The following is a 14,841-nucleotide window of genomic DNA, read 5'->3' as shown; positions in this document are numbered from 1 at the left end:
TAATGAAGCAAGTAATCATTAGACCATTGTTTGAAAGCGGTGCTTATTGCATGACTGCATAGATGGAAAATGAGCAGCAGCCTGAAAAATGTTGTGTCCTGAAAGTAGCTACTGTGTGAGAATTGTTTAGGAATCATGAATCTAGGAGATCTTTTCCTGATGGCTGCTCTACAGATCTTCTTTCCTAGAGAAGGCAACACCTAACCTTCTCTAGGCCCTAAATTCCAGTTTGTGATTTATCAGCAGGAAATAGATATTTGGGTACTGAGAGCAATGAAGACCCAGCAGGCTGGACACCCCAGGGAGGTGCTCAGATGATCTGCTTGTGTTGATGTCTGTGCTTCCACGGATCCTTGTTGTGGTTAGAGGAGACAGGCCAGGGGAAAGCAGGAAAAGCAGCACGTGGGGAGCCATGGCCAGGGATCATGCAAGGAATTGCAGCAGCTCATGTTGCTCCCAGATTTGAGGGTCCTGCAGCCAGGGGTTTCTCTCTCATAGGAAGAGAAGGGAGAAGAAGGACACCAACACTGTCTGCCTTTCCCTTTGTTTGTCTGCTTGCCTTTCCGCTTTCCATTCATCAGGCTATTTCACCCAGGGAGCCAGCTGCAGAGGTTTCCTAACATGAATGAATTTGGCCTGAGTCAAGGCAGTTCCTTGTCATAAGTCTCTGGGGCTTTCTTTTGGGACACTAGAGTTGTTAATAGCACGTCTGCTTTTCCCAGCTTTCGGGGTGGTCGCATCAGGTGGCAGGTGACAGGGCTTGTCACCATTTGTAAATGTCAAGTAGGGCATAGGGAGGCCACACATCAAAGTTCAGGTCCAGATAGATGTAATTTGCCTCCTGCCGTCTCATAAACTGTCCAGGCTTCCTTCATCTCCCCAGCAGGGTTTCCAGCTGCAGACATCCCCGAGACCTGACAAAGCGGTGACAGTCCTGCTGCAGGGTGGATGGATATACGGCAGAGCAGAGAGGGGATTTGCAGGGCCATTTTTGCAGCGAGACAGGATCGAAATAGGGGACTGGGAGTGCTGGCATGGGCTTGGTTTGGCAAAGCAGGTGGCACCCCATACAGTAGCACCCTGTTCCACTAGTCCTGCTTCCTACGCTGGGTGTTTTCCAACAGCGCTCTGCTAGGAGCACAGATCTGTAAAATGCCTGGCAATCCATGTAAAAAGGTAATGCACAATGTTTTCAGTGCTGATGTTTAAGTACATGTGGCATCTGCTGTGAGTGCCTGCTCTGCAAAAAGGAAACTTTCAATATAAAATCCCGAGCACTCAAGAAATGAGCTTCTGCTGGGTGAAACTCCATCAGCAAAAAGCTCATTCCAAGCACCCAGATCCTGGCTTGAAGCCACATCTGGAAGCCACATGTCAGCAAGGGCACTCATTCCTCAAACTGACCATCTGGGACAGATGTTTTCCTGTCTCAGAGAGCCCTTTTGGCTTTCCAAAACCTGAGCATGGGAGCTGTGCACAGAGGAAAGGAACTGCCATAGCAGATCGTACCTTGGACCTGGAGCAGCTTATGGGCTTTACAGTCTGTACCCCAGCATTATACACCACCTTTTGGAGATTAAGGTCCCAGTACTTAAACTAGGGGTGTTAGTCTTAAATACACGAGCAACTCCATTGCTTCAGTGAGACGGCACAGGATTTAAACTATGTATGTGTTTAAGCACCTGGCATACGAGGCTTTCTCTCCAGTGCACCTCTCACTCCCCTGGGCTTACTTTCAACTCCTTCCACTTTATAGTCTGTGGCCTCTGCTGTAAATTCAGTGAGCTAGGGAACTGATTTTTAAAAAATACTTTCTGCTTGAAATATTGCAAGAAAAGAGCAGATGAGAATATATATCAGTTAAATGCTTTTTTAAAACATATATGACATGACACAACACAGTGGATTCTAAAATTAATTATAGTACCAAGAAACCCCCAGCTGGAATTTCCTAAAATATGGCTTTCCTGCTCTGAAACCACTTTTAAAGTTTTAAAGCTTCCTGATACAGAATAATATTTACTAGCACAGAAGGGAATTGCTCCCTTATTGCATTCCAAGCATGCAAGCCACTGAAAATCAATATAACAAAGTAGGAAAGAAAGAATAAGAGCATGCCCACTCATCTCCCCACCTCCACACACACAGACAGACACATCCATACATATGTCTCCTCCCCACCATGACAGGTAATGGCCCTCTCTAACCTTAGAGGTTGGCAGTGAAGAAAGATGAAGTTTGTCACATTGTTCCCAAGCAGTAAGTTGTACAGCTAGGTCACCTCTGATTTTTAACTAGTCAGTCAAGGCTATCTTTCCACAAGTAGCACACAGCTGCCATTCCCCAACAAATGAGTGAAATGATGAATCCATGTCACAGTTGAGGACACCATCTAAACTTCTGATATCCCCTTCAGTTTGGTAACATGATTTGAGATGACAGGGACATGAGACAGGGCTGATGAGAGCCAGGAATCTCCATAACAGGTCTCCTTGTGCAGGCAGCAAAGGGATGACCTCTGGACATTTCAGAGACACAGTGAAGAGGTGGAAGGTCACATCTAAAAACTGCTACTCCAGGGTAGTGGGCTGGAGGAAGGAAGCTGATCGCTACTTGATGCCAGAGTCTGAAGGAAGACAAGATGTTGCAGGAGCAGCAGTGATCCAGGAGATGCCTTCCAGACATCCTGCTTTCTCAATGCACTTCAGTACTGAAGCAGGAGAAAAAGGAGGAAAGGAGGAATGGCTCACTTGTTGATTCTGCATAAATAGCTAAAATTTCCGCAGAAAGGCTGCACTGCTCTTAAAAGAGGTCAGATCTTGTCTTTGGTAAAAAGAATCCTTTTGATTTCTGTGTGGCTTGCAGACCTGTTTGCAGGAGAAACACACAGTCCTGTCTGCTAGTTTGGGATTTATTTAAGTGCTGCTCTTTCAATACCAAAACAGAGGTCCAGTGCAAAAGCGATATCCCCCATCTGTCTCCCCATGGCACGGTGTAACTGGGGGCTGTGCTATTGAAGAGATTTTGTTTGCTGGAGGGGGCCTGAAAATGTTTTTGGCCCATGGTGACGTGCAGGGCAGATATCTTGTGAACCAGACATCAGCTGCAGGGTTAGCAGCAATCACTAAGTGCTGATATTTGTCAGGTGTGGGAAGGTAATGTAGGTGTCTGCCATCTCAAAAGTCTTTGTGCCACATATTTTTTCTTCCACTGGTAATGCAGATGAAGGAGAAGAGAAATGCAGAGCCTGGATTATCTGGCACTGTGAACTGAAGCTGAGCCAAGATGAAGTCTCTGCAAGATCAGCAAACCCACCATATCCTCAGTGGCTCAGATCTGCCCTTAAAATACATTCCAGGATGTATTTCTAAACAATGCAGTCTGTGCCAGTCCTCAGCAGCCATAGCCTTGCCTGCAGCCTGACAGCTTTATGACCTCCCTTTATCCTGCTCTCTCTCACTTGTCCTTTGGTGCATGGGGTATTCAGGGTGATGGCTAGTGCCAGTGTTAATGGGAATAAAACTTAGAGGCTGCTGGAGGGAATCAAGGCCTCCGTCTTTCCAAGCCATCACTGCTTTGCAAGCTCTGGCTCTCACCTTTAATGTGGAATCAGCTGTCTTGGCACATGGAGGATTCACCCTGTGGGATACCTTGCTGACTTTTCTCTTCACCTTGACTCAGACATGCACAATAGAAATAGCAGCTGTGTACACCAATGGTTTCAGACCCTTCTCTGTTTCAATTAGAGAGGTACATGGTTGTGCAGAGGAGGCTTTCAAGGAGGATTCATGGGTTTTCTTTTGAGTCTTAACACATAAAAAAAAAAAAAAAGAGTTGCACTGAGCTATCTGTTCCTCCAAAGCACCTAGGAAGCAGTCCGTGGTTCTGCTACCCTCCCTTGTCTGATGTGGGAGCACAGATTACATTCAAAGTGCATCACTACCCCTTCACGCCAGTCATACTGACACAAAAGCATTGTACACTGGCAAAATCCATCCCCCACACCTCTGCAGTGAATTCTCCCAGCAGAAGGACTTGAGGACAGCACCAAGGGGTGAAGAGCATTGCTGAGAGGTAGCAATGATGGAAAGGCAGAGTATTACTCACCTCCATGTCACCCCATCCTTGTAATTGTAGTGCATAGTGGAGCACAGCTGTTGCAATAACGAGGTCACCCTGTGAACAGATCAGCCCTAGGGGTGGGGAAGAGGTGACCTTATGGCACTGAAGAGCATTCTCCCAAGGCCTGGGGGGAAAGTAGCATCTCCCAGTTATCCTGCTCCAGCTCCTAGTCAACACTTTCCCGGACCAGGTACATCAGGCTCCTGGTGTTGAGATTCACACAAGCTATTTTGCCCCTACAACCTCCTGGTGCTGCAGAGGAGATGTGAAATAGCTGGGAGGGTGGTAGGTGACAGCTGAGCACCCTTTGATGCTCACACCAAGGCATACTCAGCCTTAGGATATCCTTGTGTCCTAGAAGGTCTCTCAGAAGCACCCAGCACACCATCACCTAAAAAATGAAACCAGTTCCACAGTCAGAGGTGCTCCTGTTACTGAAGCAAGAGTTTTCTCCCTGCCCTACTCCTCCATATCCCTCACTAGTCTGGAGGGAAATAGTGTAGATCACCTTCCATGATAAACGCCATCCTTGTCCAGGAGAGAGAGAAAGAGGAGGAAAACCTGACTGCAAATACTGGGAGCTAGGGTAAACTCAGAAATTGTTTTAAAAGTAGAGAGAATTAGTTTTATCTTTAGTTGATCTTCTTTTTTCTTTTTATCTTTAAAGAATTGACATGAAATTGTTCTAAAAGAAGTCAAGCTAGCATCTTCCCTGAGACAGTCGCCACTTGGCCCTGGGAAAAGGCTGTGTGCTCTGCAGTGTCCCATGAGGAATGCACCTGGATATGAGGGGTAGTGCCTGCTAGAGGGTTGTGCAGGGAAGCTGCTACAAGTATACTTGAAATTGCTAATGTACAGGGACCTGTAATACAAGACATTTAGTTTTAACATTAGACATCACTTATGTTTTACTAGCTTTTATTTTTTCCTGTATTTTTCCTGTATTTTAATGTAATGTATATAATTTCATTTATACTTTTTTTTCCTAACTACCCTCTGTAGTCGTTACCCAGTTACCCACTTGTAAGATGTTTTGAAACCTTTAACTCCTTGCCTAGTAAAGATAAGACAGACCTTGGACAGTCTGAAAAACTCCCTGAGTACATCCCTAATAGCAGGAACCTAAAGAAAACAAGTGCCTAAGAAGACGCCAGTGTCAAGATAAGTGCTGAGAGCTGGAACAAACAGGAGCTGAAGGACGGATGAAGTAACTCTATGACCATGTATGGACACTAGAGACCTAAAGTTCACTAAGGGACAGTGTGAGAAAGGCTGTGTGGACCCCTAAGGAGGGGAGAAGACCCTCACTCTATTTTTACTACGCATGCTCAGACTATGTAAATGAATTCTGAGAACCCATTAGCATAAGACTGCCTTTTCTAAGAAATCTAATGCATACGTATGCTTTTTGTGTATATTAGTCAGAGAGTTTTGTTAGTAGGTGCGGCACTTGTGGTGGAGCGATCCCCAGTGCTGCCCAGCGCTGCGAATAAAGAATCCCTGCTTAACACTTATACTCAATCCTGACTGTTGAGTGAACCTCTTTGTTTCAGTTGCAGAAATGATAGGGCTTAGAAACCAATCAGGATTTTCACAGCAATCTCAAGCTGTTTGAGGCCTTGCCCTCTGCTGTCATATACACACTTGAGAATTTTTTCTTTCTTTTTCAATAAATCCCTGGTTTTCTAGTCCTCAGGAGTGTACCAAAGTTTGAAACTGATGCAAGTTCAAGCTAAAGGCTCAGCAGGAGAAAAATAAAGGAACCTCAAATCTATTATTAAATAAGTAAAACATCACAACATCTTTAGGTCTGACATATTTTCTGAGTCCTTCAAGTTGCTAATAAACACTAAGCAAATGGCTGGAGCTTTCATCCTCAGCTCTGATAATGCTTGGGAAAATATTCAGAAATATACCTGTCAACATTTGGAGACTTGAAAGTGTGAGAAACTGTGGACTAAGGTATTGTTTATTAAGATTTATGTTAAGCTCAATGTAAAGTTAGACGACAGAAATCACTCATGCAAACAACCACCGGACGCCGCCTGTGTGAGATAAGATAACTGTAATCACTCACACAAACTGAACCAGATACTGCTCATGCGAGATAACCGCCAGATTTCCAGGAAGCGACAAGAAACAGGACAAGACAGCCCCATATAAGGATATATGAGTGAGAGGTCAACTATGAGACAAAGAGGGAAGACTTCTTACTTCGGCCTCAACAAATACCAGGAGGCAGGAAACGACCCCCCCTAACAACAACTGAAGCATGCGCGGAGTACCTCCACTACCTCATGAGCACGGAAGTAAAGATGTATAAAAAGGGGACTGTTTGAACTACTCAGCACGGCAGTTGGCGGAGCGCAGACTCCCCTGCTGTCCAGCGCTGTCTTTGCTCATATTCTACTTGCTATAATTAATAAAGAGTGAATTATAGTCCATTGTGGTCTCAATTTATAACAATTCCTGGTGCCGTGACTCGGATAAGGAACGGTGGGCTTCTGTCCTCCGGGGAGGCGCCCCGCGGCAATCCGCGGCCCCGCGACTGACAGCCTACCTCAACCTTACCGACGAACCTAAATTCTAGAATAGTGAGCAAAGGAGAAACCGGTAAAATCCCATAAAATTCTGTGCACGGGAGTCCGGACGAAGACGCAGGACGCGTAAGTATATTGCGAATTTGTTCGCAGGTTTGCCGTTTGAGCGGGACTGGGTTTCCTGGAATATAACGAATGAGAGGTTCGATATACTGAACCAAGCGAGTGTGGACTCTTAAGTACTGCGTTTCCCATCTCCCGCGAGGGATTGGGCCAGGAACAAGGGGAGTGAGTGAGTGTATGTTTGTGGATATTCCAGAAGATGGGGGCGAAGGGCAGCAAGCCTTCGACTCCCATGGGAAGGGTACACACTGTACCTAAGAATACCCCTTTGGCATATGTCTTAGACAATTGGAGATATTTCCCTGGAACCCTAGGGAAAGATAAGCAGAAAATGATAGAATACTGTACTAAGATATGGGGAGGGAAGAAGATTTCTAAAAATACCTTTTGGCCAGTCTATGGGTCAGAAGAAGATTGGGTAAGACAGCAATTAAACCTCTGGGTCAATAATAAAAAACCCCTTAACCCGGAGGAGAGTCAGTATGCGGAAGTATGGATAAAAAGACCGGGAGCTAAACTTTACCCACTGAATGAAGTAAAAACTAAACAAAAGAAAAAGCAGGAAGAGTTAGACGAAACCCTTCTAACCCCCCTCCTTACATTCCTCCTCCTGCTCCCGCAGCCCCTCCCGAGGTCCCCAGAGCTCCCACTCCCCCACCGGAGTCGGAACAAGGGTCTTCCCCTCCTCCTACACGCGTGACTAGAAGTCAAAAAGGGGCAGCTCAGATGTATCCTCTAAGGGAAATGCCCATGGGGGGACCTCAGCCTATGATTGGATATATTTCTGTACCCCTAAACTCGGCTGACCTACGAGATTTTAAAAGAACCGAGATGGGAAACTTGATTGAGGACCCACTTGGAGTGGCAGAAAGATTAGATCAATTTTTGGGACCAAACCTTTATACTTGGGATGAGATGCAATCTATCCTTGGTCAATTATTTACTACCGAGGAAAGAGATATGATTAGACGAGCAGGAATGAGACTGTGGGATGTTCAGCATGCCCAGGGACCCCAAGCAGATATCAAATGGCCACTCCAAAGACCTAACTGGGATAATCAGGATCCGGTGCATAGAACTCATATGCAAGATCTGAGAACTATAGTAATTCAGGGGATTAGAGAAGCAGTACCCCGTGGCCAGAATATCAATAAAGCATTTAATGAAATGCAAAAGAAAGATGAGAGCCCTACTGAGTGGCTGGAACGACTGAGGAAAGTCCTTCAACTATACTCTGGGGTAAATCCAGACAACCCTTTAGGGCAAGCGCTCTTAAAAACTCAGTTTGTAGCAAAATCATGGGAAGATATCAGAAAAAAGATTGAAAAGCTAGAAGACTGGCAAAATAGAGGGTTGGATGAATTATTGAGGGAAGCTCAGAAAGTCTACGTAAGGCGGGAAGAAGAGAGCAGCAAGCGACAAGTAAAAATGATGGTAGCAGCTGTCAGAGAGGATCGCAACGGGCGGACTGGTGAACACAGATCTGCTGGAATAAAACAAGGGAACGCAGTAGTAAAGAAGGAACAGAGATGTTGTTTTTACTGTGGAAAGAAGGGACACATAAAGAAGAATTGCAGAGAAAGGATCAGGGATGAGGAAATATTGAAAGCAGAATAGGAGAGTCAGGGGCTCTATATTTTAGGGGACCGGAGTCATCATGAGCCCTTGATAAAGTTAAAAATAGGTCCCCATAAACAAGAGTTCACCTTTTTAGTAGACACAGGGGCTGAGAAATCGACTATTAGGCAAATACCTGAGGGATGTAAAGCTTCCCCTGAAAAAGTACAAGTAATAGGGGCAAAAGGAGAACCCTTTAAAGTAAGCAAAATCAAAAATGTGATATTCGAAACTGAAAATAAATTTGGAATGGGTGAACTCTTGCTCGTCCCTGAAGCAGAATTTAATCTGTTGGGACGGGATTTAATTGTTGAACTACAATTAGAAATCAAAGTAGAAAATCAAGAGCTAACGGTGTCTGCTTATCCTTTGACCGTGGATGATCAAAAACAAATCAACCCCGATGTCTGGTACTCTCCGGACACAATAAGTAAACTAGAAATCCCACCGATTAAAATTCAAATTTCCGAACCCCACATACCTGTAAGGGTAAGGCAATATCCTATATCCTTAGAAGGACGGAGGGGATTAAAACCAGAAATTGATCGATTGTTAACACAAGGAATCTTAGAACCTTGTATGTCACCCTTTAACACTCCTATTTTGCCTGTAAGGAAGCCAAATGGAAAATATCGGCTTGTACATGACTTAAGGGAAATAAACAAAAGAACTATCACCCGGTTCCCTGTAGTAGCAAATCCATACACACTGTTAAGCAAGCTAGGACCCCATAACTCCTGGTATAGTGTGGCTGATTTAAAAGATGCCTTTTGGGCCTGTCCATTGGCAGAAGAATGCCGTGATTATTTTGCCTTTGAATGGGAAGACATAGAGACAGGCCGAAGACAGCAATTGAGATGGACCGTGCTCCCCCAAGGGTTCACTGAGTCCCCTAATCTGTTTGGACAGGCCCTGGAAGAACTCTTAAAAGAATACCGGGTACAAACGGGAAACGTGCTGTTACAGTATGTAGATGATCTGCTCATAGCAGGGAACAATAAGGAGGATGTAAGAAAAGAAAGCATTCGACTCCTAAACTTTCTTGCACAAAAGGGACTACGGGTATCACAAGAGAAGTTACAATTTGTGGAGGAAAAAGTGAAATATTTGGGACATTATTTGTTTAATGGCAAAAAAATATTGGACCCAGAGCGCATTAAAGGAATTCTAGAATTACCTATGCCTGTCACTAAGAGGCAAATTCGGCAGGCATTAGGGCTATTTGGGTATTGTAGACAATGGATAGAGAACTACAGCTTTAAAGTTAAATTTTTATACGAACAATTGTCTAAAGACAAAATACTCAAGTGGACCCCTCGGGATCAAGAGCAGTTTGCTAATCTCAAAAGGGAGCTAAGTCAAGCACCGGTTTTAAGCCTCCCAGATTTAAAGCGGCCATTCCATTTATTCGTTAACATACATGAAGGAACGGCATTCGGAGTATTAACTCAGGAATGGGCCGGACAAAAGAAGCCGGTGGCATACTTATCGAAGCTGTTGGATCCTGTGAGCAGGGGTTGGCCAAGTTGTTTACAAATCATTGTCGCTGCTGCCTTATTACTTGAGGAAACGAATCGCATTACCTTTAATGGAGAAGTTGTCTTATATGCACCTCATAACATCAGGGGAGTGTTACAACAAAAAGCGGAAAAATGGCTTACAGATAACCGACTATTGAAGTATGAAGGAATACTCATAGAATCCCCTAAACTTCCTTTAAAAACTATTGGAGCAGTTAACCCCGCTGAATTTTTGTACCCAGGAGAAGGTAATGAACTATTACACAATTGTTTTCAAACAATTGAACAACAGAAACAGCTGTCCGGACTGCTGAGCGTGGATGGACTCATGCCAGTCGCGTTAAAGGCCCAGTGACAAGACCCCACTGGAAAGTAATCAGTACTCCAGGTGACACCAAGATAACCCTGAAAAGATAAAGTAATGATAAAAACTTTGCTTGATCATTTTGTCGCATTACCTTTTGGTATAAAGTGTGTATTGTTGTTTATATTCGCAATAATTATTTCTCTCTTCGTATATTATATATGGAAGCATACAAAATGTACTAAAGGAAATTGTTAAACTCATGCAACCACACAATATTGAATATAGAAAATATGTTGATATAAACACTCTAGATATACGAATTAAGTGTAATAATTTGAACCGCAATTGTTATCCGTTTGCTTGTTCCAAGTGTATGGTATGCCAGGATAAATGGTGGACTCACTGTGAATGTGGATACCCTTCAATAGGGGTTTGCACACAGTGTTGAAAAATCCAAAGAACTCTCACTGAGTGGAAATCAAAGCAATTAGAGTCTAAACAAGAAATTATTCAAGAATCCCATGAGGGGTGGGAAATTTTTACCAAAGGAATAAACCCTCAATATTATTGTTACTATTCCAACGAACCAATCCCCTTTGTAACTGAAATCTTGGCTATAAAGTGTAAGAAGGGAAGTACCAACTGTGCCTTGCCTCATCCCATTAGTTAAAGCTGTAAAGTGGGAAGCCTATATAAACAGGCAGAAAGCCCAAAACAGCTGTTCTCCTGAAGAATTCCCTTGCTGCCGAGAAGATGGTACACCCCGTGGCTCGAAGCAACCGAGTCGACGGGCGAGGCAGAGGAGGAACAAACTGTGGAGAAAAGAATCAGAACAATGGGACACAAAAGCAACAATGGCCAAACTTCCCCAGGGATGATAAAAATATACTTAAATTGGCAAAATTGACAGACACCTTTTTTTCTGGTGTACCGCTAGTTTTGTTATTGATAATAACCCAAGCAAATGGAAACCCCCATGAACCAATGCTCTGGAAACTATATAACTTACAGGAATCTAGACTAATACAAAATCAGACCTCTCCGGGAAATTGGAATTTTACTGTCCAATTAGTCTCAATGATTCCTGTCGATATCCAAAGAGGCTGGGAGGCGACGGAAGCCAACTCTAAAGCCTTCTATGTGTGTCCAGCTTCCAATCCTGGAAAGAGTTATTGCAACTATCCAGGCCATTTTTATTGCGGTTATTGGGGTTGCGAGACAATAGCCTCAGACTGGCCAACAAAAGGAGATAAATATATAAGTATCACTTGGGGACCTCCAGGTTGCATTCCACCACAACATGGATCTGACGGCTCCGGGGTCTGGGGATCCGTAAGGGGGGTGAAATCATCTCCATCAGAATGCGACAGAATAGAAATTGAAGTTAAACAACCAGAAGATGACACATGGTTAATTGGCCGTACCTGGGGAATTAGATATTGGGAACCTGGAGCAGATAGAGGAAGCTTTTTCAAAATAATAAAAGAAAGGATACCCCACGATCCTTTACCAGTAGGACCAAATCCGGTCCTGAATCCACCCACTTTCTCTAAAAAAAGGTTGTCCCCGTGAACATCGCAACCTCTTCCCCAGACTCCTTCTTGAAAACAGCTAATGGTACCATGACTGAATTCTCCTTATCCAGGGATTTAAAGTTGTTAGAATCCAAAGACCCTTTATGGAATCTAATGCAAGCCTCTTATCGTACCCTTAATGAAAGCAAACCAAATTTAACTGAAGAATGCTGGTTATGTTATAATATTAGACCACCATATTTTGAGGCAATTGGAAAACCAGGAAGGATTCGATGGTCTAACGGTTCAAACCCACGAGAATGTCCATGGGATGGCCGGAGGAATCATACGCAAGGAATTACTATTCAATTAGTAACGGGTCAAGGAAAATGTATAGGTACAGTGCCCGAAAAGTATCAGCCTTTATGCAACCGAACAGTCACTAATACCAATATAGAGAAACACAAAAATCAAAAGGACAAATGGGCTATCCCGACACCAGGAGCTAAATGGGTTTGTTCAGACATCGGAATAATGCCTTGTCTATCTCTAAACGTGTTTAATCAATCTCAGTTTTGCGTGCAGGTAATTATTGTTCCTCGTCTAATCTATCACACCTCGGAAGAAATATTGCATCACTTTGAGGGAGACCGGAATAGACAAAAACGAGAACCAATTACAGCGGTAACCCTTGCTACACTACTGATAGCGGGTGGAGTTGGAGCAGGCACAGGTATAGCCTCTCTAGTACAAGGTCAGGAATTACAAAGTTTGCAAATGGCTGTAGATGAGGATTTAGCAAAAATAGAACAATCTATCCAAAATTTAGCCACTTCAGTAAAGTCTTTATCAGAAGTAGTGCTACAAAATAGAAGAGGATTAGACCTATTATTTTTGAAGGAAGGAGGGTTATGTGTAGCTCTCAGTGAAGAATGTTGTTCTTTTGCTGACCATACGGGAGTCGTCCAAGACACCATGTCCGAACTTCGGAAAAGGTTAGACCAACGTAGAAAGGATCGTGAAGCGGGCAGGTCATGGTATGAAAACTGGTTTAATGTTTCACCTTGGCTAACCACTTTGTTGTCGGCTTTAGCAGGACAGCTTATTATGTTGATCCTGGGACTTATATTTGGGCCTTGTATATTACGCTATATTTTTCATTTTATTAAAGAACGGTTTGACGCAGCTAAATTGCTTATTTTAACCTCGAGAGTAGAATATGAAAGTGTATCTAATAATGAAGATGAAAATTATTGTGAATGTATTATGCCACGCGAAAATCATTATTGTGAGTGCTATAATAAATGTCGAAATTGTGAAAAAGAAATTGTTCACAAGAATGAAGATGAAAGTAGCACCTAATAAACAATAGGATAAAAAGAAAAAGGGGGGATTGTGAGAAACTGTGGACTAAGGTATTGTTTATTAAGATTTATGTTAAGCTCAATGTAAAGTTAGACGACAGAAATCACTCATGCAAACAACCACCGGACGCCGCCTGTGTGAGATAAGATAACTGTAATCACTCACACAAACTGAACCAGATACTGCTCATGCGAGATAACCGCCAGATTTCCAGGAAGCGACAAGAAACAGGACAAGACAGCCCCATATAAGGATATATGAGTGAGAGGTCAACTATGAGACAAAGAGGGAAGACTTCTTACTTCGGCCTCAACAAATACCAGGAGGCAGGAAACGACCCCCCCTAACAACAACTGAAGCATGCGCGGAGTACCTCCACTACCTCATGAGCACGGAAGTAAAGATGTATAAAAAGGGGACTGTTTGAACTACTCAGCACGGCAGTTGGCGGAGCGCAGACTCCCCTGCTGTCCAGCGCTGTCTTTGCTCATATTCTACTTGCTATAATTAATAAAGAGTGAATTATAGTCCATTGTGGTCTCAATTTATAACAAAAGAATTGTCCACATTTTCAAGTTTGATCAAGCTTGTATACAGAAATGGTTCTGCAAAATCAGGCTTAGATGCATGTATTGTTTTTCATATCTCTAACATGGAGTCAGTCAGAAAGAGAAACAGAGGAGTCTTAGGCAGAAACTGCATTGAAATAAGAGTAGCTTTTCCCCAAAACACAGCTCTCCTTATTCTTATTTCAGGTATTCACCAATTATTTAAAAAGAAATTCTTCCTCATAGTCTTCAACAATGCTTTACCTTGCAGTCCACTTTTTGAAATAGCCTAAATAAAAGGCATAGTCATGGTCATATATAACCTTGACCTACAGATATTCAAAATATAGCTCCTAGTCAGCATTTACTCCCTCCAGGGTAGGATAAATTTAACCAAGCAGTCCCCCTCATTGAATCTCAAGACAGACCAACACTCATTTCACTACAGATATCATAAGGACCATGTTGTAAATTGATCATGGCCAAATGCAGACTGTGAAAGTCCATGAAATTACTTTCAGCTTGTTGAAGTATTTTGCAAATATTAATTAAACTTTAGATCACCTGGCTTAAATCAGAATACCAGAACTACTTCAAAACGAACTTTAAAATTGCCTGCTGTGAGCAGTAGCCTGGAGTGCATTTCCTCCAGAGGTGTACACCAACCAAAATTATACAATTTCATGGAAATGGCACAAAAATATTGTAACATGTGTAAGGGAAAGAATGTTGTTTTCGCATGATAAGCCTGAAGGGAAGGGCAGGAGCGATTCACTAAACCAATCAATGAGACCAATTTACAACTATTGAAATCCCTGGCCTAGGGCTAGAAGGCAAGTGGTCTTTTTGTCAACTGTGATGACCCAGTACTTGGAACTGGCTTTAGATGGATGCAGATACCGAAAGACTTGGGGCGAACTTTTCCATCTTAGTACGCTTGCGTGATGAGCTCATGCATATTAACTTCTCCTCCCTGGAGAAAGCCAAGGTTCATTTCCATGAACATGCGATGTATGAACACATACATGAAGGGGCGTATCGGTAGGCGGTTCGGGAAGTCTGTACACCCTGTAGTACTCAGCCAATGAGGAATCAGGGGAGGGAACTCACGGTCGGGAGAAGGGAATATAAACCATTGCACGATGGCCGTTAGGCGCGTCCACTTGATGGGGGCGCCCGGTCTTG

General features: G+C 43.4%; 1 protein-coding gene and 1 long non-coding RNA gene across 33 annotated transcripts in view; one reads left to right on the top strand and one right to left on the bottom strand.

The window, feature by feature from the left end:
• The window catches only part of LOC141917810 (CUGBP Elav-like family member 4), a 1,125,997-nt gene that overhangs the window by 213,895 nt on the left and 897,261 nt on the right, over positions 1-14,841 (bottom strand). The gene's annotated exons all lie outside the window — the stretch shown is intronic.
• Positions 6,234-12,097, top strand: LOC141917679 (uncharacterized). The gene is made up of 2 exons (XR_012621401.1): positions 6,234-6,788; positions 10,215-12,097. It is a non-coding gene; the product is annotated as an uncharacterized LOC141917679 (long non-coding RNA).

The sequence above is a fragment of the Strix aluco genome, chromosome W, assembly GCF_031877795.1.
Source record: "Strix aluco isolate bStrAlu1 chromosome W, bStrAlu1.hap1, whole genome shotgun sequence".
Taxonomy (NCBI): domain Eukaryota; kingdom Metazoa; phylum Chordata; class Aves; order Strigiformes; family Strigidae; genus Strix; species Strix aluco.
This window is presented reverse-complemented; position numbering and strand designations above follow the sequence as displayed.